This window comes from Amblyomma americanum, chromosome 1 (genome assembly GCF_052857255.1).
Source record: "Amblyomma americanum isolate KBUSLIRL-KWMA chromosome 1, ASM5285725v1, whole genome shotgun sequence".
In the NCBI taxonomy this organism is placed as follows: Eukaryota; Metazoa; Arthropoda; class Arachnida; order Ixodida; family Ixodidae; genus Amblyomma; species Amblyomma americanum.
This window is the reverse complement of record NC_135497.1, coordinates 456,673,157-456,697,437: the sequence shown is the minus strand read 5'-3', so window position 1 is coordinate 456,697,437 and position 24,281 is coordinate 456,673,157.

Genomic DNA, 24,281 nt, shown 5'->3' with positions numbered 1-24,281 from the left:
ATTGCAAAAGACTCCACAGTATGTTTATGACCACACAGTTAGATGTTTATGGCTGAAAATGTTGGATAGCCTGCATTAATTTCACAGGTGATTTAATCCTGCAACGCCTAGCGTAATAAATGTGATACATACAGAGCATAAAAATGCGGATTTTTATTTTTGCTCACATCAATATGTGGATTGCTGGCATAATTAAAGTTTTAAATAACAGTCTTCTCCTACATGTTTATCAAAGGAAGGGAAAATGTGTAAGCTGCCAGATATGCAGGAGGTCAAAAGATAAACTCATGCAAAAGCTAACCCCAATTGCAGAACAGCCTGAAATTTGTGGTCGTAATGCTGCATTGACAAGGGATGGCGCAGGTTTGTATTTTGATCCCTATCTACTGTATGCACCTCGGTATTTGAGTGCAGTTATATCAACCTTCAGCGAACAAAAATGATCAAAATTAGCTAAAATAAATATGCTGTTCTCCTTTTTCTTGATAAAAATTTCAGTTATTTATACTTCTAAAATAAAGTGATCACATAGTAATTAAATCCTGGAAATTATCTTCTTTCTAATGGCTTCAATTCCTGGTCATTACAGGGTTAAATAGCACATATTTCTGTTGCGCACTAATCAATACAATTGTGGGATTTTAAAAATTCATTATTGCTACATAAAAAACTCACTGCTATAAGTAAAAAAACTTCCATTTGAACTATAAACTGACATTCACTTACGCTTGCTTCGCTTGCGGCTGACCCCTACAGGGTCGACCTGTAGCAGGTGCTTCAGGTCCTCCTTTCTCGCCTTTAGCCACCCTAGCACACCAAGGCTGGTCACTTTCTGAATGCGACCTTCCACTGGTTTGCAGCAGTCTTTCTTTACGAGTAAGTTGAAATCCAGCAGGAACTGAAATTTGATTTAACAAGTGACAAACAAATGAGTTGACAATTTTCACCACTCCCCTCAAGGTAGTCTATATGCATAATGCACAAAAGTGAGCAGACAACAGGATCGTCATCTTAAGTTGACTATTCCAGTAGTGCACAACTCTGCATTTACTCTCTAGATGATTTTACAAGGGATGGGAAGTCATGCAATAAAAAAAACAACTTGCCTTCTGGGACATTTATTTTTGTAAATGATTCACGCTACTCATGCAGTCAAGATGAGGAAACAACGCACAGAATTTATTGAATATTAGAAAGTAATTTTTTTTCAGCGGCAACAAAAAATAAATTCTCCAATTCCTTTACACAACGTGACCACTGAAAACTCCTGATTTATTCATTGCTTGCACATAAGGTCAACGTTGTTATTGTGAAACGTATGGTGCCGATCAGTTATTGCTTTTTTTCACTATGTCTTCTGGCTTGACAATTCTATATGTTAACCGATGGAAACTTCAGCCGATGACATACCGAACAGTATTTTAAATGCCACGAAGGCAGCTATCACAATCAAGTGGGCTGGTTAGTGACCACGTTCATGATGCACGTTTTCTAATGATTACAAACCAAGAATAAGCTCTCTGTTTTTCATGGGTGCTCTTGAATGATTAAAAAATACATGCATTTTAAGCAACAAAAAAGGCAACTCAAAAAAATGATCAATGTAATTTGCACCGAGCTGTTCTCAAAAAGTGTATCATAAAGATGCCTGCTCATTTATCTAATGCAGCAAATACTTCATATTAGATGCATTTCATAAACAACTTGCGCTTTGCATCAGTTTGAGTGAAACCTTATGCTCCTTTCACAACCAGGTAGCGTTACCGCAGGCTTCAGAAATTCAAAACAGCTCTTAGAGTTTGTCTGAGAGCACAAACTTTTGCTTTATAGTGTGCGACAACTGTAGAATGTGTGATACAACCACTATCCCTTGTTTTTCTTTAATGCAAGCTGAAGCATTAGTACAGCATTTTTTTTATCTTCAAGCCTCTCAAAATGCAATCCATTCATTGACACCCACACATGCCTCACAAAAAAAAACATCCGAGAATGGTATTTTGCTGCCTGAAACATTAAGCAGACCTGTTTAAGGTATTCTTGAAGAATAACTTTACAATAATTTTCTTTATACTAACAAGCTTTTGAACCAGCTGGTCAGCCATAAGGGTAAAACAGTGCAACATCAAACAAACAAAGAAAGGAAAACAGGACATAATACAGCTCTGACAACTCATTCAGTCATAAAGAAGTGCTGTACTACATCTTTTTTCTATATTTTTTGAAGTAGTAATTCACCATCAATAAACGTTTCCACCAGCTAAGCGAGCAAAACAATTCTTTTTTCCTTGAGGCTCAAAGGCCCAGTGCAAAGGTGGACTGAATAAAGTTCATTGCACAAATAGCCATGTGTGCCAAGACATCAAACCTGAAAGGAGAAACGGTTATTAGGTAAACTGGCAGAAACGTTTACAGCAAACTTGTACGTCACAAAAACTTTAACAGGTCACCTCCAAAAGCTGTTGCTGAAAGTTTCAGTCAGAATACACGAAGGTTCACAATGCTTGTTTCCTGAGGCGTGTGCTGGGCTTGGTAGCTGTCACTTATTAGGTAACAAAGAGACATAAATTTGCTGCAGCTTGCAAAAAAAGAACTCCCCGTACATTTTCAAGGTGTTTCTCAAACAAAAGAACAGCTAATATTGGTAAGAGCAAAGGTAACATACCCATGGAGGTAGATGTCTTAGTATTAGGCTTCGTAGGCACAGGGGTAACGCTGACCACCAGTGTATTGGACATCTTTTTGCTGCATTGCAAGGAATGTAGATGTGTTCCATGATTAGCCGATTTGTGTTGTTACTGGCTGAAACAATCATCCAATGACACAAAAACTGCTGAACCATTGTGCAACGAAAAAAAATGTGTGTTGAGTGTGCAGCCATCACTAATTTTTTTTTCTGAAAACAGCAGTTAAGGGCAGAAGAAGAACCTTAAGAAGTATAGACACCTAAATTTGGTGGCATGTTTACTTCTCTACAAAGACGCGACAGACACTACTACGCATGAATAAGCATTTGATATTCGCTTACGGCCACCAAATAATTTATAATCAATTTTTTTTCTGTCTTGTTGTTTAGGTACCAACATTTGAACGATGGCTGTGACGTGCAAGAGTGCTTTTGTGTCACATGATGAAACGTCCACATAATCGCCGCTTCATCGTTCTATTTTACTGCAACGAAGAAGACAGCCTTCGTCAAGAGCTGCAATGACAGCAAAGGTGGAAGCAGAGACTATATTGCATTTTTTTCATGTCTCACGTGACCTTTAAGCACATGGTGACGTCTCAGTCCTCATTAGGCTGTTGAAATTGAAACAGAACGAGAAAGAAATGAGAGTTTAAATTATTCAGTGGTCATAGGAGAATACCAGGTGGTAATCCATGTATAATAATGCGTTATGCAGCTTTACAAATACGAAAACAAGCACCCAAACGTTATGTGCCTACTTCTTTAAATAAATTTTGTATTAAAGTCAAAATTTTGAAGTCCTCTGAGAACATCTATTTTTACATAAACAATATAATTGTATGTAAAACAAGCCCTTGTGCACTTCTGCAATATATTAGGTATCATTTTGCCGAAAGCTTTCAAGACGTTTTTGGCAGAAAACTTGATAAAATGTGTGCAGCACATTTCTTTTCACAAGCAATACAATGAGGGTAAAACTATTATCCTGACTATTGGAGAAGCTGAGTTATAGGCAGGATGATAATTTTACTCTTATTGCATTCCTTGATGTCATAAGAAAGCAATGAAAAACATTTTAGCAAGTTCTCTGCAGCAAACTTCTTGAAAGCGCTCAGCAAAAAATTGCATAAAATATTACGTAAGTGCACGAGGACTTGTTTCACATAACGGTAATTTATATGTTTGGAATAAACATGCATGTTTCTTCAAGAATTTCGAACTGTGATTTCATCAATAATTTTTCCCTCACCCTCTTCGCCCTATAAGTTGGGCTCGTGATGGGCACGCTATCCTTAAGTTCATTGGAAAATGCATTTATTCTCTTGTGCTACCGAGTATGAAGCACTTGCAAGTTGAGGGCCATTTATGTTCCTACTTCCCGTCTGATGTGTGCTATGTGAATTACATATAAGCAGATGTTAAAGCACCCTCGAACTATGATTCAATTTTTCATGTTTTCGTCCCTAATAACACAAGATGCCATACTATATTGCATCATTTGTACATTTACGTATGTTAAACACAACAGTATTAGGGTTAATTCACAGCAGTAATGAAATACACAAACAAGTAACGAGGTCGAGGATTGAAGAAGTTATTTTCGTACGAGTACAAACAGCGCGAGCAAGACGGGACTAAGGCACAAAAAATGACCGACAAATTGCCGGCTTCCATCTTATTTTATTTGAAGAAAAACAAATGGTTTATAAGGCCCGCGAACATAAAAAGAAAGACACTATCGCCATTGGTCTCGACGATAGAAAACATCACCAGAATTTTACAGGAAAATCAGAGCCGGTGTGAAACACGGACATGGCCTTCTAAAAACCCTATTCCTTGTGTCGATAGCAATAACGTAGGTGAGGTAACGCAGTCGCCACCCCTTTTGGCAATCAGGAACGCTTCTATAACCTCTCTTTCAGTTTTGCAGCGTGCATTAGAGAGGAAAGCGGATTTCACTACGTAAGCAACGCAGTTGCGGCTGTCACAGCTTTTGCAATGCAATGGTAGGTTGCTGCCTGTGCCGCTGTGCATCGACCTTTTATGCTTCAAGGCTCGCTCATTGAAGCACCGGCCAATCTGGTTGATGTAAACCCGCCCGCAAGATAGATGTATCTGGTCGATAACCTAGGAGAAACACCTGGTAAACTTCGTCTGATTTTCCTTGCACGACCTGCGTTCTGTTCTTGATTCTTTTTTTTTTCTTCTGAGAGCAGGGTACAGAGTTTTTCCAGCTTACAAGGCGCCGAAAACACGGCACGTATTCCGCATTTACCTGCAACCTTCTAGGTGCTCTAGGAAAGGCTGTGAAAATATGGAATGACGAAGGTAGGAGTCCGGTTTGCACATTGTACTTTCCTTACTGCCTTTGTCAGCCTCCACAGAAGGCCTTCGCACTGGCTGCGAGTTATTTGCTGAGGGTATTCGCGGATTTGAGGCGCATAACTTGATTCTGGAAACTCGATGAAAGAGAGTGAACACATGACTTCTGACGGGCAGAGAAACAGGTTATGACGATGCTACGCTTCACTAATTTAGAATGAGCAATGTTATAAAGTAAAATACTTTTGTTAGACCTAGTACTGCAAGACCAGCAGACTTGAATAAAAAAAAATGCAATTGTAGAGCTAGAAATTGGATGAAGTTGTCTCTTGCCACTAAAACGGAGTCTTTGCGCCTCAGAGGAGAAGGTGGCGAGAATGCTAGCAACAGCGTTCTCAAGTTCAAGCTTAGAACAATTATCTAAATCACAAGATAGTCGTCAACATAACGAAACAAATGTAACACCGGTTCCTTAGAAAGCTCTTGTTTCTTTTTATGTTGCTTGAAACAAAAGCTTTCAAAGGAACCGGTGTTACGTGTGTTTTGTTTTGTTGACGACTATCTTGTGAGATTAGATAGCTGTTCTAAGCTTGATCTTTGATCTTGACAACGCTGTTGCTAGCATTTTTGCCACCTCCACTGAGGGGCAGAGACTCTGTTTTACTCATGAAGTGAAAAGACACAACTGCATCCAGTTTCTAGATCTAAAATGGCATTTTTCTGATCTTCATGACTCCTGGTCTTACAGTCCTAGGTCTAACAAAAGTCCCTTACTTCATAAAAGTGCTACTTCTGAGTTAGGTAACCACAGCATCATGTTGCTTGTCTGCCCTGCATAAATCTTGTGTTCACTGTCGTTAATCGAGCTTCCAGAATTAAGATATACAGCTCGAATCCGCGGGCTACCCTCAGCCTTTCACAGCTTATGTTAAGCCCTTCTGCAGACGCTGAATAATGCAGTAAGGAAAGTAGAATGCGTAGAGCGGACCTCCCCCCCCTCGTCATGCCATATTTTCACTGCCTTTCCCTCAGCATCATGAAGGTGTCAGGTAAATATGGAATGCGTGTCGTGTTTTCGGTGCCTTGCAAGCTGAAAAAAGTTTGCCCCTGTGTTGTGTCGGCTGCCGCTCATGTCGATAAGAGCACTCTGTGAAGTGCGCATGCGTGGTGTTGTGTCGGCTGGCGCTAATTTCGATAGGAGCACTCTGCGAAGTGCGCATGCGTCACTAAGTATTAAAAGCAGAGTGCCGCTTGCTAGCGGCTCCCTTTCTTGCCTGAGCCTCAACCCACAAGCATGGGTTAATAAACGTCGTTCACCCTGAACTTGTCTGATCCTTTCGGCATTCCCTGGCGCAAAACGTAACACCCTGCTATCAGAAGAAAAGAAAAACAAGAACAGAACGGAGGTAGTGGAAGCAAAATCTTCAGGCCAAGTTCACCAGGTGCGTCTCCGAGGTTATCTACCAGATGCCTCCATCTTGCGGGCTGGTTTACATCGGCCAAACGGGCCGGTGCTTCAATGAGCGAGCCCTGGAGCATAAAAGATCGATGCACAACGGCACAAGCAGCAATCTACCATTGCATTGCAAAACCTGTGACAGCCGCAACTGTGTTCCTTACCTGGACAAAACCGATTTCAGCTCTTATGCATGCAGCAAAACTGAAAGAGGTTATCGAAGCGTTCCTGATTGCCAAAAGGGGTGACGACTGCGTTAGCTCGCCCTCGTTATCGCAATCTAGCCAAAAGATAAGGTTTTTAGAAGGGCATGTCCGTCTTTCACACCAGCCCTGATTGTCATGCGAAATTCTGCTGATGTTTTCGATCGTTGAGCACTATGGGGATAGTGTTTTTCTTGCTATGTTCGCGGACCTAATAAACCATGTTTTTGTCAAATTAAATCAATTGGAAGTCTGCGCTTCGTCTGTCCTTTTGTGTGCCTTATGTCCCGTCTTGTTCGCGCAGTTTGTGTTCATTCTCTTCAATTTGAACCAACTATCCCGCCGGCACGTCTTTGTTCAGTTTATTTTTGTACGATGACATTCGAATCACTGCAGGCCTTAGCAGACACAAGGAATTTTGACTACAGTTCACCTAAATCACCTAAAAGTTGCAGCACAAAATGCTCACATCCCCACTACCACATGTATCAGCTAGGTGTGGGTAGCGCTGCACAAGTGAACATTCTACTTTATGGAAAAACTTTTTTGAAGGGTACCTGCAAAATATGATTCCCAACAAAATAAATGAGTAATAGAACATACATATTAAAATACTGTAAGGCTAACGAAACACAACGCGGTCACGCTTGCAATGTGTGCTTTAGCATCTCTTGGTACACAGCATCAACAATTCTTGTTGCATAGGGACCAATGGAGCTGTCTTGTCCTTCATGCAAATAGCTGAAATCCTAGAGGGGAAAACTTTTCTTATCGTCATCTCCATGGCTAAAAAGAGGTGATCTGCATATCGTTGTTTCAAAATAGAAAGCTTTTCCCACCCGCCACCTAGAGAAAATAATTGTGCGAACTGAGAACTAAAGCTATGCAAAACATACAGCGAAAAAGAATGAAACATATTGTCAACAATTACATCATGGCTGGGAAAACAGTGATGCTTTCGTGCAAGAGACTTAGTGCGCCCAATAACCCATTAGTTTAATATATTAAAACTGGGGACTCAAAACAGATTTCCCACCAACGAAGAATTTAAAATGACAGTGTTCAAAAAGTTCTGTACAAATCTTTGCAAGATAATCACAGTGTAATAGTGTGAAAAAAAATGGTGAAGAGATAGAATTAATTTCTTGGCAGACATGATGCAATCTGCCTACTCTAACAGTACGAAAGTTGAGAGACCAAGAAAGATGGAAGGCAACACAGCCCAGGCTATTAACTGAATCTTTCTTTAGAAATAAATATTTTATAGGCTCCAGCTGGACAACGGCACTCGCAATGAACACTGCCAGAGGTTAAAAAGATAACAATAAATATGTTTATACGGATACCAGTGTAATCACATATTGAAGACTGCAGAAAAAACGCAGTCAGAGTCGGTGAGTTAGGCCTTCCAAGAACAGATTGCAGGGCTGTACTCTATTTTTATGCAGGTTCACTGAACCCTTTTCCATACACAGTTCCCCCGTCTACCAGGGTTGAAAATGCTTCTACCACTTCAAGTGACACTTGGTTCTGACTTCTGTACAGTATCCGTATGCCTTTAAAATCTGGTTGACAACCCCTGTGGTCCGTCACTGCGTGACGTGATTAGCTAGCATGGCAGTTTGCCCAGGGAATGCAGGTGTTCTTTAAGGTGTAAACTTTCACGACACCCAGTTTACCCTGTATATGTCTTGTCACAGCAGAAAGAAATTTCATACACTACCCCTTCCCTGCATGGTAAAAAAGACAGTTTGTGACAAATACTGCACCTGCTCCTTGTGTCTTAATCTATATTGCTCAGCCGCTTGCCAACAGCTGGACATATCTTTTTTGAGCTTATCTTCCGCCATCGAACATGTTCACGGGGTTTCACACCACTTAACAAGATTGGCAACAGGTATGAAGTTCAAGTCGTTTTCAAAGCAGAAGATAAGGCGAAAAAAATAATTCCAGCAGTCAAGCAACTGAGCAATTTGGATGACACCAGGAGCGAATGCAGTATTCGTCATGAAGGGGTTTTGCCATGCACAAAAGGGGTAGTGTATAAAGTTCCTCTTTCCTCTGGTAAAACATACATATGGTAAACTGGGCGGAGTGTATTACACACCTGAAAGAACACCTGCATTCCCTGGGCAAACTGCCTGACTCTAATCACTTTCTGCGATGCTGGGACTGCAGGGTTTGCCAATATGATTTAAAAGGCACGCGTGCACTATACAGAAGTCAAAACCATGTGTCGCTTGAAGTGGTAGAAGAGTTTTTAATCCCGGAAGACGGGGAACCGTGTATGACAAAGGCTCTAGTGAACCTGCATAAAATCAGTGCGGAGCCAAAAATCCGTGCTTGCAAGGTATGATTCATTGGCTCGACTGTGCATTTTGCCTTCCATCTTGGAACTCCGTGTTTGTTTGAAGAGCTGGGGCAAGTACAAATGTAACACTGGGATCTGTTTAAACCATTTTATAGTCATCTTTTTAACTTCTGGAAGTGTTCGTTGCTTTTTCTCTTTTCCATGTGCAGCCTTTACATAAAAACCGTTCTTTCTTAAAGGATTCAGTTCAGTTATTAGCACTTCATTGTTTTGCATCTTTCTTGGTCTGTTATTTTCAGTGTTATAACATGAGAATTCCAATAAACTGCCCAGCTTTTTGTCCTCCGGATGATGCGATCGTGAGAGCTTCATACATTTATTTGTAGTAGGAGGCTCTTCGTGGGCTGCATTATCGAAAAACAACCTTTGCTTCAGCTTCTAAAGGAAATTATTCGCAATTTTCACGGTTGCTGCCACCCCTCACTTTTTCCTAGTCTTCGCCAATGCATATAAATTACTGAAATACTGCTTAGAAGCGTAATTATGTGGGCCCTTTTAAAATCAAATCTATAAGTTCATAACCAAAAGAGGTCAATGTATAAATGTCTGCTTCGCAGACTCAAAAACAAAGAAAAAATTTCAGCTGCTAAATAATTTCAAGCTAAAGCAGGTATTTCCTCCCTATTTTAGTGCAGCACCATATCAAGCAAACCCCGATTTACCTCTTTGTAAAGATCAAGTTGACAGGCACTTCCGAAGACAAGGTTGCAGGGCTAAGTACACTTGATATCATAGGGATAGGGCTAGGATCCCTAGATATCATAGTGGTATGTGCACTTAATGTACCTGCCTGAAAAATATAATAAAAGGACAGCGAGTTAGTGATTTTACTTTGTCTTATACCACAGTGGTGTATTTAATGTAGTAGTAAAACACGTGCAAAAGGAAATAAGCACCAATCATAATGCTGCATGCATCCAGAGTTCAATCTGCTCGGTTCCAGATCGACAGAACGACATACTAAAAGATGCAATATGTAAGACATTAGGACAAGATTTTGTTTGGGCATGCCAGACTTTTATGCAGAAAATGATTATATGGGAGAGTGATATGTGATTAGTGATATGTGATATGTGTGATTCAAGACCAAACTTTTCTGCTAAATTTTCCTGGCATGAACCTGTGAGGCTCAAAAACAGATGCTATCACAAAAGTATCTTCATTTTAAGACAAACACGCACGCTGTCTTTTGAGTACTTTTAACGCAGAGCTAGTTTTTTGTGCGACTATACAAAATATGACAGCTAGCATGTCACTTTCAGTTTTTCATCGCTTAGTCGCAAAATAACAGCACCAGATATGGGCTATTATTGGTTCCAGCTTCACGCGAACTTGCTTTATTCACACTTCCTGGCCTTTCATCAGAATTGGTTCTTTAGTTCTGTAGCTTTGTGCATTGCCTTGGTAAGGGTACACTGGTCATTCTAGACGACCCTTCTATTGCACAGCACAGCGAAAAATAGCAAGATCAACATGCTATAATATGCCTGCTCTGTTGTGATCCATGTGACTGTAAGCTGCTCCACAACCCGAACAGCCTTGTGAGGCACTTCATAATCATCATCCATGATGTTAACATACTCATTTAAATCTCTGTCTAGGAGCTGCGCAGAATGTAAAAACAAGGATGACTTGAGAAAGTTTGTAAACCGGGTAAAACATGTCGGTCACTAGAGGATGATCAAAAATGTAAGCTCGGCAATACTGTGTAAATATAACACCGTTACTGTTTTTCTTTATTACTCACTCTGAAACATCAAATTGCTACTTACTTTAGAGTTAGAAAATAAACGCACCGTTCCAAGCTTTCCATTTTTTAATATTCCGCCCCCTCTGCAAGACATCATAATAATAAAAACCTATATTTGTTCTCTAAAATGCAGGCATATGTTCATGAAAAAAAGCAAAGTCATGATGGTGTGGCACCGGGAAAATAAACAACACAACTGATAACACAGAATTCTGCGATACAAAGTAAATTTGTTTCATTTATTAATCTTTGTATGATTTCTTTGCACTACACAAAACAGTTAATGCATGCTCACTAGTCCAATAATAAATACTTATAAAATAACCAAGATGCAAAGTCACCAAATTTTCTATGTTTTTGCTCCAAACTACACCAGCAGACCGATTTTAAAAAATGCCCAGCTCATTTGATAGCTGAATTTCTCAACTTTGAGCCCACGAAGATGCTTCATTGATGTCAACTGCTTATTGAAAAAGAACAAAACAAAAGATAGAGTTTGGAAGCTGCACAGTCGCACATTTCTATACATATGCTACGTATCTTTGCTAGTTGGAGAAATTATGCTGAATTTCTAGGGTGCCTAAAATACAAACTCACCTTCAGAATTAATCTGTATTTTGGGCTAAAAAGCACACTAGTGAGTGGCGCGTACCTCACATTTCTTTTCCATAGTAGAGCAACGTATGTGAAGCGCACGTTCTGCCCTCAATAACTCAGTAAATGAGCAACACGAGTGCTCCTGAAGGGGAGTGCCAAATGAATCAATGCACCTGCCAACCACATGTTTGCAAATTCGAGGAAAGGGGGAGAATTTGGCTGCCGCAGAGTTCTACTCTATACAGCCACGAAAATGTTCGATCATTGTGTCGGCCTGGTGTTTAGGGAAATGCAGTGCACTACTGAGAGAGAGGGTTGTTGCCAGGAAGAAAAAAAAAGGAAAGTGTACAAGCCTGCCCATTGGCTCAAGCGAGCCACAATCGCTACCACGTGCAGATAGTAGGAGAGTTGAAAGATGGGATAGAAAGACAGGATAGTAAAGACGCGCTAAAGAGAAGGCCGATCCCGGAGGCAGTGCAATACCGGGCCAACCGGTGCCGGGAGTGAAGCATCCTTCAAACTCTCCGCCACATTTCCAAAAATAAGTCCAATTGGACTTCCACATGTAGAACATCCCAAAGGGCATACATCAGATTGGTACTTTTTTAAACTTCTGAAATCCTAAATAGTGGAAGCTATGCAAAAAATAAAATACAAGCAAAAAAGAAACAGCATCCCTGTGTATTATTGCCTAACTTAGTAGAAGACAAGTCCCAGCAGTAGCATGCGAAACACCCAGGCACGAGTTTTTCTTTTTTTAGAGGAGGGGCTCCCTCATTTTCTTTAGTAAGACATTTTATAGAAAAATCATGGAAAGCGCCATTTTTCTACAAAGAGAGTTTCAGAAACGCATTGCTGAAATCAAACAACCCCTGCCCTTCTCCCTCGATTTTCACCTGCCATCTCCAAAACTAGCTAAAAATCTGCCCCTAGAAGCACTCAATTTTTTTCCACGCAGCGAAGCCCCATTATGGGGAGTTGTAGGGCAATCCCTGCGTGCGCAGAAATCTGCACGGCAAAAATATTACCTAGCACTTTCTAGGGACGGAAAGGCTCTTTCGCTAATACAACTCAATAATTAACACGATGGCGCGAAGCACTCGCTGTTGAATTTTCATTCTAGGTAATTTTTAGGAGCAATTCCTGTTTCGGTGAGCCACATGTCAACAGTTACGGCCCGGTTTGTCTCAATCCGGCCGCAGTTCAAGTTCGGATGGGGTTAGGCCCAAAGACGCCACGAAACACAAACAAAAGGAAACCATGCCCGCCAGTGCGTAGTATTTGTGACTGCACGAAAAGGCACACATGAAATTTTGGTGGAAGGCAAAAAAAGTCCCTTCAAATGATGCGCATAATCTCGTGCCCTTGCGCCAGCTATAATCATTACGTTTCACAATCAGCGAACAATGCGCCGTAAAAGAAGCAAGCACGCCTGCCATCTTGGGCTCCTTCCCGTTTCTTCCTGATTTGTCGTGTTTGTACAATCAGCTTCCATCCTGACTCATGTTAAGTCAATTTAACCTCTGAGCAATGAGAAAGCAACAAACATGGTGCAAAAATCGTTTACTGGTGGTTTTGAATACCCTTGATGAATATACAAACAGAAACGCGTCAACGAATTATAAGCTAATACATCACAGGTTGAAAAGTTAGAAGATACCTGAAATCGGCAGACGCCAACATCAACTTTTCCAGCCAGAAGACCGCAGGAATGGGTGGCGGGTTTCAGGCCTCGTAGACAACGCTCAGCTAGCTTCAACTTTCTCCGAGGGCCATCGTCGCCCACCCGCAACAAACACCGCACCTCTGTCGCACGCCATCTTGAACTCCGAAGCAACTGCTCATTTCAGCTGCTAGGTGCCAACTGCGCTCGCTCAGTAACATCTGGGCAGCGCGAAACTGACGATACGCCATCAGTATTCGAACTCGGCGAGCCGCGACACCAGCATCAACGTCATCGTAAAAGAGCGCCACAGCTGCGAAAAAAAACTTTTCTGCGTGCGATCTTTCTCACTGCTTTCATTCTAGTGCACAAAAAGCATACGTGTGCCGAGTTATCCATCTATGTAAGCTATCGATAAGGACTTTTTTGAGACCATGGCCACTACGTTAAAGCACGCGTGAAGGAACACGCATAGCAGCGGTGGCTGCCGTCTTCTTGTGCTCTGAAGCAGACTATGCTGCACCGAGTCGTCGCGGGCGGTGAGCAATTACTTTCAGCTCCTGCACTTTCCACCATAATGCAAAATTTTATTTGATTTTCTTATTTCAGCCTTTATTTTACGGAAAGGAAAGCAACTTACCGATTGAGGCGAAATACAATGTGGACGAGAAACGGACACACATTTAAGATCCACAAGCACTGAGGGGTTCTATAGTTTTGAATTCGGCTTGCATTGTGCCTTGCATGGAGATTGCGCTGGCATTGCCTTGGCGTGACTGCATGATTGTAACTTGAGATACTAATGGCAAGCCCAGCAAGACTTTAAGCATCGTAAGATTCATATAAAAAAGCGCCGGGCCCTTCTTGCGGTAACTTCAGAGCGTACCGTCAGCGGTATCATTTCTTGTTGAAATTGCCCTCATCACGCTTCGACACTCAGAGTACATCGCTCGCGGGGATCAAATCCCTCATCAAGGGGGCATCTCATACTCGTTTTTTTTATACATAGCCATATTATATGTCCAATTAACACAAAAGCCGGCGTCCGTCCCCGTCCATGGCACGAAATTCGCCGTCCGCCGTCGTCTATGGCACGAGCTTTGGATGATGCAGTACGCTGGTGTACGATGTCAAAACAAATATGTAGAGAACATGTACAAACTATTGCAACGCTAAACGCCCACCGTAAAATACTTCTGCTGGTTAAATCGCCCGCTTATTCCCGTTGGAATTTGAGGCAGAGATCGGATACAACAGTCTTGCTTTTTCAGTACCAATTTTGGATTATGTATTTCCGACTATTATTGATTAAAAATCCGCGTCGTCGGCAGCATTGCATGGTGACCCCACCCCCCCCCCCTCTGCCTTTAACAAGCAGCCTTAGCATAGTGCACGTTTAGCGTTGGATAGTGTGTATAGTTATGAATGATGAAACGTACTTACTATGACCTATGAAAGCCATGACTAAGTCGTTCTGCAGCATATCATAATGAGCACTTTAAAAGTAATGAAAGGTGTATAGAGTTCGTACAAAAGTCCGCGTGGTCATAATCTTGACCCATGACACATACTGTTGTGCACCTTGACTCTGCGCTTTACAAGTAACATAATGTAATATGTGCTGAGTTTTAACAAAGTATGCATAGTCATGGCTCAGTCACAGCCATGACTCATAGTCATTCTGAAACATAGCATGACTGAGCACTTTAATGCTTTCGCATTCTCGCATGTAAGCAGTCCTAAGTGTCTCTGCCGAGTTTTTTTCTCATGCATACTAGCCATATTCAAGCGCCCTGAGGGCTTAGATTTAAGAAAACTGGGCGTCACCTGAAATCCAATCACGCCTGCTGTAAAATAACTTCTTTGTCATAATGAGGCACATATTCTCAATCCTTTATTGAGATTCGAGCAGGTTAAGTCAAGATATTTTTCTACTACTCTGACCAGCTCTGAACCAACCGGCAAGCGCGGGGAAAGTAGTTTCTCTGGAGCAACCTGTGACTGAGCGTTAACCTTCTTTTTCTGGCTATGGATAGAAGTGCGCAGGCTCCTTTTATCAAGAAACATCGCTAGGTGTTTTATGAAATGAATTAGCAGCTGAAGAAGTCAATTTGCATGCAGCAAGACGCTTAATATTGTACATTTAATTAGGGTGTCGTTACCTAATGTTCCTTGTCGCTTGTAGAGAGCACACACTCAAATAGTCGTTCAGAATGCCGTCAGCAATCACCGACAGTCATAAAAACGAAAAATATATGCTTTGCCAAACAAAGCGGTGTTCAGCAGAAAATTCTTTGTCCGTGAGACAGCAAACCTGTTCCTTGATGTTCATTATCACAAAAAACAGCCTCTTTTCTTTAAATGCACACTTCTGGTAGTGTTTTGAGCATTTTGCAAGCTAGCTTCTAACTGTCTGTGCTGGCCTGGAGGGGAGACATGCAAACATCGCAGTAAAAATGGCTTTCAACGAAACTTGCACATTTCTTCGCTCACAACTTTCTGAAGAGGTTATCTGAGTGCAGCAGGCCCGACCTGTACCCGAACAAGGCATCAAGTGCTGCCCAAATCAGCCCGTTAGCGACAACAAAGCCATTATCAGAACAACTGCCTCAGCCAGTGTCGCCGACGAGCCAGGCAGTGTTTTTGGCGCCATAATTCTAGTACACATTGAGCAAGAAGCACTGCACCGTCAAACTGTGGCACAGCACCACCGTGCGGTTCACCGGCACCGTCATCTTGGCTGTCGTCCGGGTCACCGCACTCATCACGGCTGCTGCTGCAGTCACTCTTGATTGTGGCATCTATCTGCGGTTCCACGTAGTCCGTGTGCGAGAAAAACCATCGTAGGCCCCTCTAGTGTCGTCGTCTCTGCTGTCGTACAAGTGACAGCATTCATCGCTGCTTTCAGTTTCGCCTGTGGCGTCCGCCAACGGCACAGCCCTTGAGTGGGACTCACTGCTAGGCTCAGCGGCACTAGACCTACATGAAACGCGAGCGGAGGAGTAGACAAGTTGGGTTCCGGTTACCAGACGTTGAAGGCGGCGTTTCAGCAGCCTCGCTCGAGGTGAGTGACCACTGCGCTGCTTTCGTTAGCCAAGTACACCTTGCGACGCTTGGGAATCTTAGGTTGGCTGTTCTAGCTCATGGCGACGTGATGTAGATGGCTTTTATGCCACTGCTGACCCACTGACTGTAGAAGACACGCTATACACGCTTTTCAAAGCAGGATCAGCTGGATTGGGTGGATGCGTGGCTGGATGTATAGATGGATGGATGAATACGGTCGAAGCCTTGAAATCGGACGGCGGTTCATGCCACCTAGCCCGCGTCCACCGCAAGGCAGCGCTTTCAGATGAACCGCTAGCAGACGACACACAATGTTTTTATGACTGCCATTGTAACAAAAAGTAGCCCTCGCTGAGAGATCTTTTTTGAGATTATTTCCTTGATTTGTTTCGCTAAAGCCTGTTATCAGTGACGCATCGAGGATCGTACTTGTAACGATGCAAAAATGCACAGCTGCAACGTTCCAAATCTTTACTTCAAATCAGAGGAACAAGAAACCGCAGTCGTTATTACATTAAGGTTATTCCTGTCGGCTAAAGCTGTAGAGAAAACAGGTCAATGCTTTGCCCGGCAACCGCGCTACCGTAAACGCCTCGCATGTGTCTGCAAATTTCGTTCCATCATGTTCCAAAACCGGAAGCATATTCAGAAACCTCTAAATAAATATTGCTTGCTGCATATGCGTGAATACTATTCCCGCTTACTCGCCCAGACCTGTGAAAACAAGGATAGAGGTGATTGGCAATCACTCCTCCTGCTAATTCGATAATTTTTTGAAAGCCCTGCAAAAAAGCCACGCCAAGAGAAATTAATGCAGACGTGAATTCAATATATACAAGAATCGCAGCTTGCCGTGAAAATTCGTGCCGCTGCAGTGAGAGACGATTTCCGCAGGCTGCATCGAATTTGCGCATGCCGTTTTTCCTCGAAACTGTACACGTACGAGTCTGTTCCTTCTAGTAGAAGCATTATATTAGCATGTCGCATGTACCTCTCGTTCTCATGGTTGCTGCGCACGTCCAACGATCGTACTTACCAATTTCTATATTACCCTAATTATTTGTCTGTTTAGACTGTGAGGAGCTTCCATGATCCTCGTTCATTGTGTGTGTTTTTTTCGTGAAGAAATGAAGGCTTTATCTGAGATATGTCAATGAAAGAAGTCCAAAAAGTTCCTAGTTCGACGAAAGCTTTATATTCAGAAAAAGCAATCCGATACACTGCGAACTGCCTTCAAAGATCTTTCCCGACCGAGTGTTTCGTTGGATCGAACATCTCTCAGAACAACTTGGACATCTTAAACTTGTATACCAATAGACATCGTCTTCGCGACAAATATCAGATGCACAATATGTGGGATACCCACTCAAGCGGGCCGATCACGTATCTATAGGGCCGCCTACCCGAGTTCAGGTGGGCTATACTTAAGAAACCCGGGCAAAAGGGACGGTCGCCCTCCCCCCTCCCCAACATTTTTCCAGAGGAGGCAGCGCCCCCCTCTCCCTAGTCTCCAATTGCTTCTACTTGGATCAGATTTCGAAAAATTGAAACACATTAGTTCTAGAAATCTTATAATTCAAAGCACAGTGCCGCTGAGCTGCTTGACTTAGTAGCCAGTGGTAAAGCATTTGGTATATGAGTAACCTTGACCAGTCATGTCCCTACAGAATTCGATCGACTGTCTACCTGACCGTGTACATGATCATGTTTAGCACAATTTAAACAAACTATGCACAGACTTCTTTAATGGAAATGATCACTCCTCGTGCTTACAGCTTCCCACCTATAAATTAACCACTTCATTTCAATTATTTTATATTGCCATGAATCTTTGCACCGTTTGTTCGTTCGCACTCACAACCGCCGGCACGCGGCTTTATGATTTGTTTTGCAATGCAAGATGCGACCAAACTTACATCCATTGATCATGGCCACGTGGCAATGATTCCACATTTTTCCAGATTCTTGCTGCGTTTGGTTCTATATCTCGAAGGTTCCTTGCCAGCTTCAAATTCAGCACGACCAAGAACTGCATCACATTCAGTTCGATGACCGCCGAGCCCGCCTAATTGAGCCTATCGCCGCCGCCGACTAATTAAGATCTTAGTGGGCGGGAGTAAGCCCCTTAAATAGTTTATTTTGGAAGACTTCGTTTTCTTCCTTTCTGCTGGAGTGTTGTCAGCAAAACGTGACGCTTTATATGAAGCTTTGAACATTAAAAATATATATATAAAATTTAATATGTAAATAAGCATTATTGTATAAATAACAAAATAAGCTCAAAATTCTGCCTCCAACTAAAAAAACGTTCAGGAGTCCCTGGCTATATTAATTGTCTCGATCATAGCCCAAACCTTCACCCACTGCCATTACGACCCAGACGCGACAGCGGTGTGCCAGAGAACACTACGAACCTATATTTATAGAACTCCTCGATCACCTCGATGGAAGCACCTCGATTGAGGGCGCGGTTTTGCTACCCAGTGCCGTGTTCTAGCATACACAAGCAGTTAATTTTTGAGAGCCTCTACCTCATCGTACCTTGCACTCTTCTGTCTCCTTAACATATATTATTTCAGTGCATCAGTTTACCTTTTCAGGAATCTTTATTTACCAACTCTGCTGGTCCTAAGAGGCTGATTTCAGGTCAGTGGCAATATTGTACTTATAATATATACCACGCACCACGCCAGAAAATACTTATTTTGCAGCAATTACAGACTTTTCAAGCACTTGCTGCCTTTAGGGGCATTCTAAAAGAAGTGTTTATTTTATCGTAGATAACACAGAAGTTACTGTTTACAGCGCACAGAAAAGGGAAGGGCCCAGCGTTATGATCTAGAGCCGCGCAACAGGAGCTTTTATATTTCTAAACCAAAACTGAAAATCTTCTAGCGTAGTCTGACGGCTAGGCCCAGACTTCATAGGTGCATCCTGTTTTTCTTAAGCAACACAAAACTTTCTGCTTAAAGCATTAAGTAAAAAGCGCAAAGCACAATCAGGCACCGCGCGCCAATAGCTTCAAGCTTTTAAACCGAAAGCGAATGTGATTCGTCACATAGCGATTACTTTGTGTAATGCAGTGGCGATCAAAAATAGCAGAACACATCAGACATCTAGGTTACAGCGACACCATAAAGCTCATACAAGATAGAGCCCATAGAGTTAAACTAAGCCACCCTATTCACACTGTATGGGCTGTCACAGGTGCAAGAGCGCCTTGACGGGCTAGTTGGTTCAGCAGTTGGTTCTGCTTGTGTTGGACCAACGCTCTGTGGCACGGCTTGGCACGGCGCCCTTAACTATTTCTGCCTCAAAGGCTATTTGTAACTTTTCAAATATAAGTATTTCTTGGTGTGTAGAGCTCCGCATCGTCTCCTACTACATGCGGTCAGCCAGCAGTCAACTGGATGGCCGGATGCGCTACACGAGGAGGCTGCGGAATCGAGCGGGATAGAGATCACGGTCGGAGATGCAGGTTATGCCGCATTAAATAAACAGGCCAAACTCAACGATTAAAACGTATTTATTATTCTGGTTCGTAACGCAGAGGTTATTATCATCATCGTATGCAGCACCCTGTGCGGTCCGCGTCGCCAAGCCAAACCAAATCTGTTGTCGCTTGCGTCCAACGTTGTTTGCGTCATCACTCAGCACTGTGTCGATTTGTGTGTGGTTGTTACCATTATTACATTGTGTGTTTTGCAGCCACATGTGAAACTTCCACTATGAGTTCTTCAGCTGCGCCGAGCAATGCGTACGTGAAATACTTCGACCGACGGCGCAAAAGCTATCGTACATGTCTCTATAACGCCCTTCTTTTCTTTTGCGCTACACCTTTCCATAATGCCTCACCGACTGGCGTTAGCGACCTGGCGAAAAAAAAGACGTCTACTGGCGCGGTGGAAAGGATGAGAAGGCATTCAATTCCGCCCAAATAATGGAGCTTGAAGGTGAGTTTTGCAGTTTCTTCGCTACGTGACCAGATTTCAGAAGTGCCAAACGTGTGATGCGTGTACAGTCAAGCCTAACGCTTTCAACAAAGCTTGGTGGCGTTTTACATAAAGTCGATGCACGTGCTTTTTTACTGTTTCGAGCACTTGCAGAACACTTACGATATTACTTCCTCTGTGCTTGCAATCCGTGCACACAGCAGCCCAGCGCACGCTTCGCAAAGAAGAGAAAAACTACGTAGTCGCGTTGTAGCACGTCTCGACGTAAGCGTCACTCTGAGCGAAAGAATATTTCGTGATTTTTTTCATTAATTCACGTAATTGCATAAGGCAGGGCGAAACCGGCTGTTTTCAGATCTGCTAATTTTTCGCATCATCTGGTTTTTGGAAAGCAATGAACACGACACACTATCTGATCCCTTTTCGTAGCTTTTCCTGTGTTTGCTGTCGCTTTCATTATTTTATCTCTCATTTCTTGTGTTCCAGTAACAAAATCGGGCCTTATCCAGAAGATGTCCAAGAGAAAAATTACTGCGAAGGACTTTGCAAAGTTTGAGCCAGCAAAAACAGTTGCACAGACACGTGCATGTGCTGAGCGAAGTTTTAGTGCGGATGCCTCTGCTAGTGCCGCTCGCACGGTTACCAGTCGCAGTATGTACATTACATAGCAGCATACTTCAGAGCCAGACAGGTGTCTCTCTTAGTGTGTCTCTAAAATATTTACTGTTGCGGGAAGCAGCCAGGCTCCCTTCAGCAACAGAGAGCCTTGTAGCGGATATTTGAATTGTAGTATAGAGATATTTCTTAAAGCTACCATTGTGAAATATTGCATAGGACACTAGAGAACCGCATGTTGGATGGAAGCATCGTGCTGTTTTTTGTTCTCTCATGTATTGTGTGCTTGATGACAGGTAAAAGTTTCATTTTTCGTGTTGCCTCCTCGCGTTGTTGTCTAAAATATTTATGGTTTTGGGGAGCAGCCAGGCTGCCTTCAGCAATAGAGAGCCTTGTAGAGAGCTCACCGATACGGCGTTCCGGAACAGCGCACTTGTCTCATTGCAGCGCGTTGTCTTTGCTTCGGCTTGCAACTCGGGGGCCTGTTTTCTCCGCACCACAATGCTGGTTAATTATATGTATTGCTGGAAATTTATAACCCCTGCTTTTCTTCCGTTATGCAGCTCACCAAAGCGAATCGGGCCACCTGAGACGCGGATAGGGCCTCTGATAATTATTATTCACGAGGGGTTTTTACCGCGCACGCACATTGCACAGCCCTTAGGCATACTTGCATTTCATCATCCATTGAAATGCGGCACCCACGCGCCGATCCGCAACCTTAGTTTCGGTGACTGATGGCTCGGTTTTTTATATTATCGGGGATCATATCGAATCCAGAAAAAGCGACCACCGTGGCAGGCAATTAGAACGCGCTACGAACAGAGTCCTGTGAATCGTCGCTTGAGCTTCCAAATGCATTGTCGCACAGCCTGCTCAATGCTAGAATCAATGACATCCATAAAACAAAAATTTCATGATGCGGTAAACGTATTCTGACTTCTTTCAAAGTCATTATAACTGTTGATGATGTTTATCAGTTTAATAAAATTTGATATAGAGCGGTGCAGTGTGCGAACATTTTCGTGCGAGGCTTATTTTGAGAGAGCTGTGGCCAAGAAGAATGACATTCATTTCATCGATCTGCACAGAGATTAGCAACCGCTGCAAAGTATCTCACCAGCCTGACACAGCACGCACATAAAATGAAGTTCTCCGCTATCCACGTCACTTGCATAGTGCGGTAAAGCTCTGAGGAAGCCTTGCCGCGCTGGCTCAATCCATACCACCCGACTGCAGTGCCGGGGCACCCGAAATCGATCTCAGCTGCGGAGACCCCGTTTGAGTGGAAGTCAAACAGGAAGGAGCTGTTTACTGCGCGATGTTAGCAAAGTTATCCCCCTCCCCATGGTCGTCATCGTTCGGGCTCTATCGGCGTACCAAGAAGCCCGATTCGCTTTGGTAAGCTGCATAACCAAACTGTATCAGGGCTTATAAATTTCAAGAAATATATGTATTTAACCGGCATCGTGGCACAGAGAAAACAGGCCACTAAGCTGCAAGCCGAAGCAAAGACAACACGTTGCATTGAGAGAAGTGCGCTTTCCCGAAACGCCGTATCGGTGGGCTCGGACGCTATCGGTACAGTCTGGTGCGCTTCACTGCAAAGCAAGCACACCGCCTTTGCGCTTCTGCACTGTAGAAGACGACACGAAGCACCGCCTTCGGGCACCTGTGCGCCTTCGCCGCTTAGTTTCGAATCGCGCCCGCGCCGGATGCGCTCCGCAGAGCGCGGCCACGCTGAGCCGTGTTCGCACATATTCTCAACGACTCTATATTCTGCCTCGTGTTCCTTCATCTCGCACTTACTGCGCTTTTACTGTTTCTCTCAGCGTAGTTGATAGTCACGCACTAAAAAACGCAGAAAAGACAAACACACAGAAGACATGCACACATGTGTAGGTTTGCTTTTCAAGAAATGCTGGAGGGTTTTCCGGTTCCTGCCTCGGATATGCATTGAGGTCAGACAATAGGCAATGGAGCCTGTTATGGGTCGGGTAGCAGCATCACACCACTGCCACCACTTGTTACGATGCGGGCAGCTTGGTTGGGCCGGATAGGGGATGAGGAACGGTGGAGGCTTGACATTTGGGAAAAAACACAAAAAAGCGGGTTTACTGGCAAATTGAAGAAACCTATTTACATTATTTATAAAAGAGCAAACAGTCAAAAATTAAATGTTCTTGGCGCTGAGCCAACTGGATGAGCCTTTTCGCCTGTGCCCAGAGCGTTCGTTCTCACTCAGGACGCTTGTTAAATACCCTAAGGTTGCCTGGTGAAGGGGCGGAACCTAACCTTCTGTCGCCCCCTGCTATGCTTTACTTCTCTTGGTATCTACTCCGTTAACATTAAGGACCAGCAGTTATCTTACCTTCGCATTTACATGCCCTGCTCAAGCCAATTTCTTCCTCTTGATTTTGACTAGGATGTCACTAACCCGCGTTTGTTCCCTCAACCATCCTTTCTGCTCTCGGTCTCTTAAAAGAGTACAGACACTTAATTTTTGTGCATGTTTTCATTTTTTCAATGATGAAGAAGACGCTACTATGCATGAGTCACCATGTGATGTTTGCCTACGACCGCTAAATAATTTATAATTTTTTTTCCTGTCATGCGGCTTCAGTTTCGGTTTCAACAGCCGAACTATGGTTTTGACGTCAAAGAGGGCTTCTCCTTCACGTGAGCCATGAAAAAATGTCCATATAATCACTGCTTCATTGGTCTAATTTACTGCAGTGCTGAAATCAGCCTTCCTCAATTGCCGGAATGACAACGAATGTGCAAGCAGCGAATATATTGCTGTCTTTTCATGTCTCATGTGACTTGTAAGCACACGTAGACGTCACTGTCCTCGTTCAAGTGTTGAAGCCGAAAATGAACGAAAACGAAATGCGATTATAAATTATTTAGCGGTCGTAATAGAATGCTAGCTGGTACTCTATGTATAATAACGTTTTACGAATCATTACAAAAAAGAACACACGCACCCAAAAGGAAGGTGTTATACTCCTTTAACGTTACGACTATCATTTTTCTTTCCATGGATCACTGCGTTCTCCTAAACTTAAGCTGAGCCATTTTTGTTAGCTTCCACGTTTCTGCCTCATAGGTGGGTACTGGTAAGATACAGTTGTTGTAGACTTTTCTCTTGAGGGATATTGGCAAACTGCCATTCATGACATGCGAGACCCTGCCATATGCGCTCCATTGCATTCTTATCCTTCTAATTATTCCCTCATTATCCGGATCAGTTGTCACTATCGATACCTGCCCTAAATAGAGGTATTCCGTTACCAATTTCCTTACCTCGCTACCAATGGTGAACTGCTGTACCTTGCAATACTAGTGAGCATAGGAGAATACCACAATTAAGGTAATCCATGTATAATAAAGCCCGATGCCCCATTTGAAAGCAAAAAACACTCACCCAAAAGATAGGTGTTTATACTCCTTTAGAGCTAGCTCGTGCATTACAGTATGCGACAGCCACCAGTCACCAGTGTTACCAATCAAACCCTGTACCATATTTTGATCTATTGATTGAAATCATGTTTTTTTGCGTGTTCTATAATGGTGTTTCATTATTTCTTTGCTTCTTA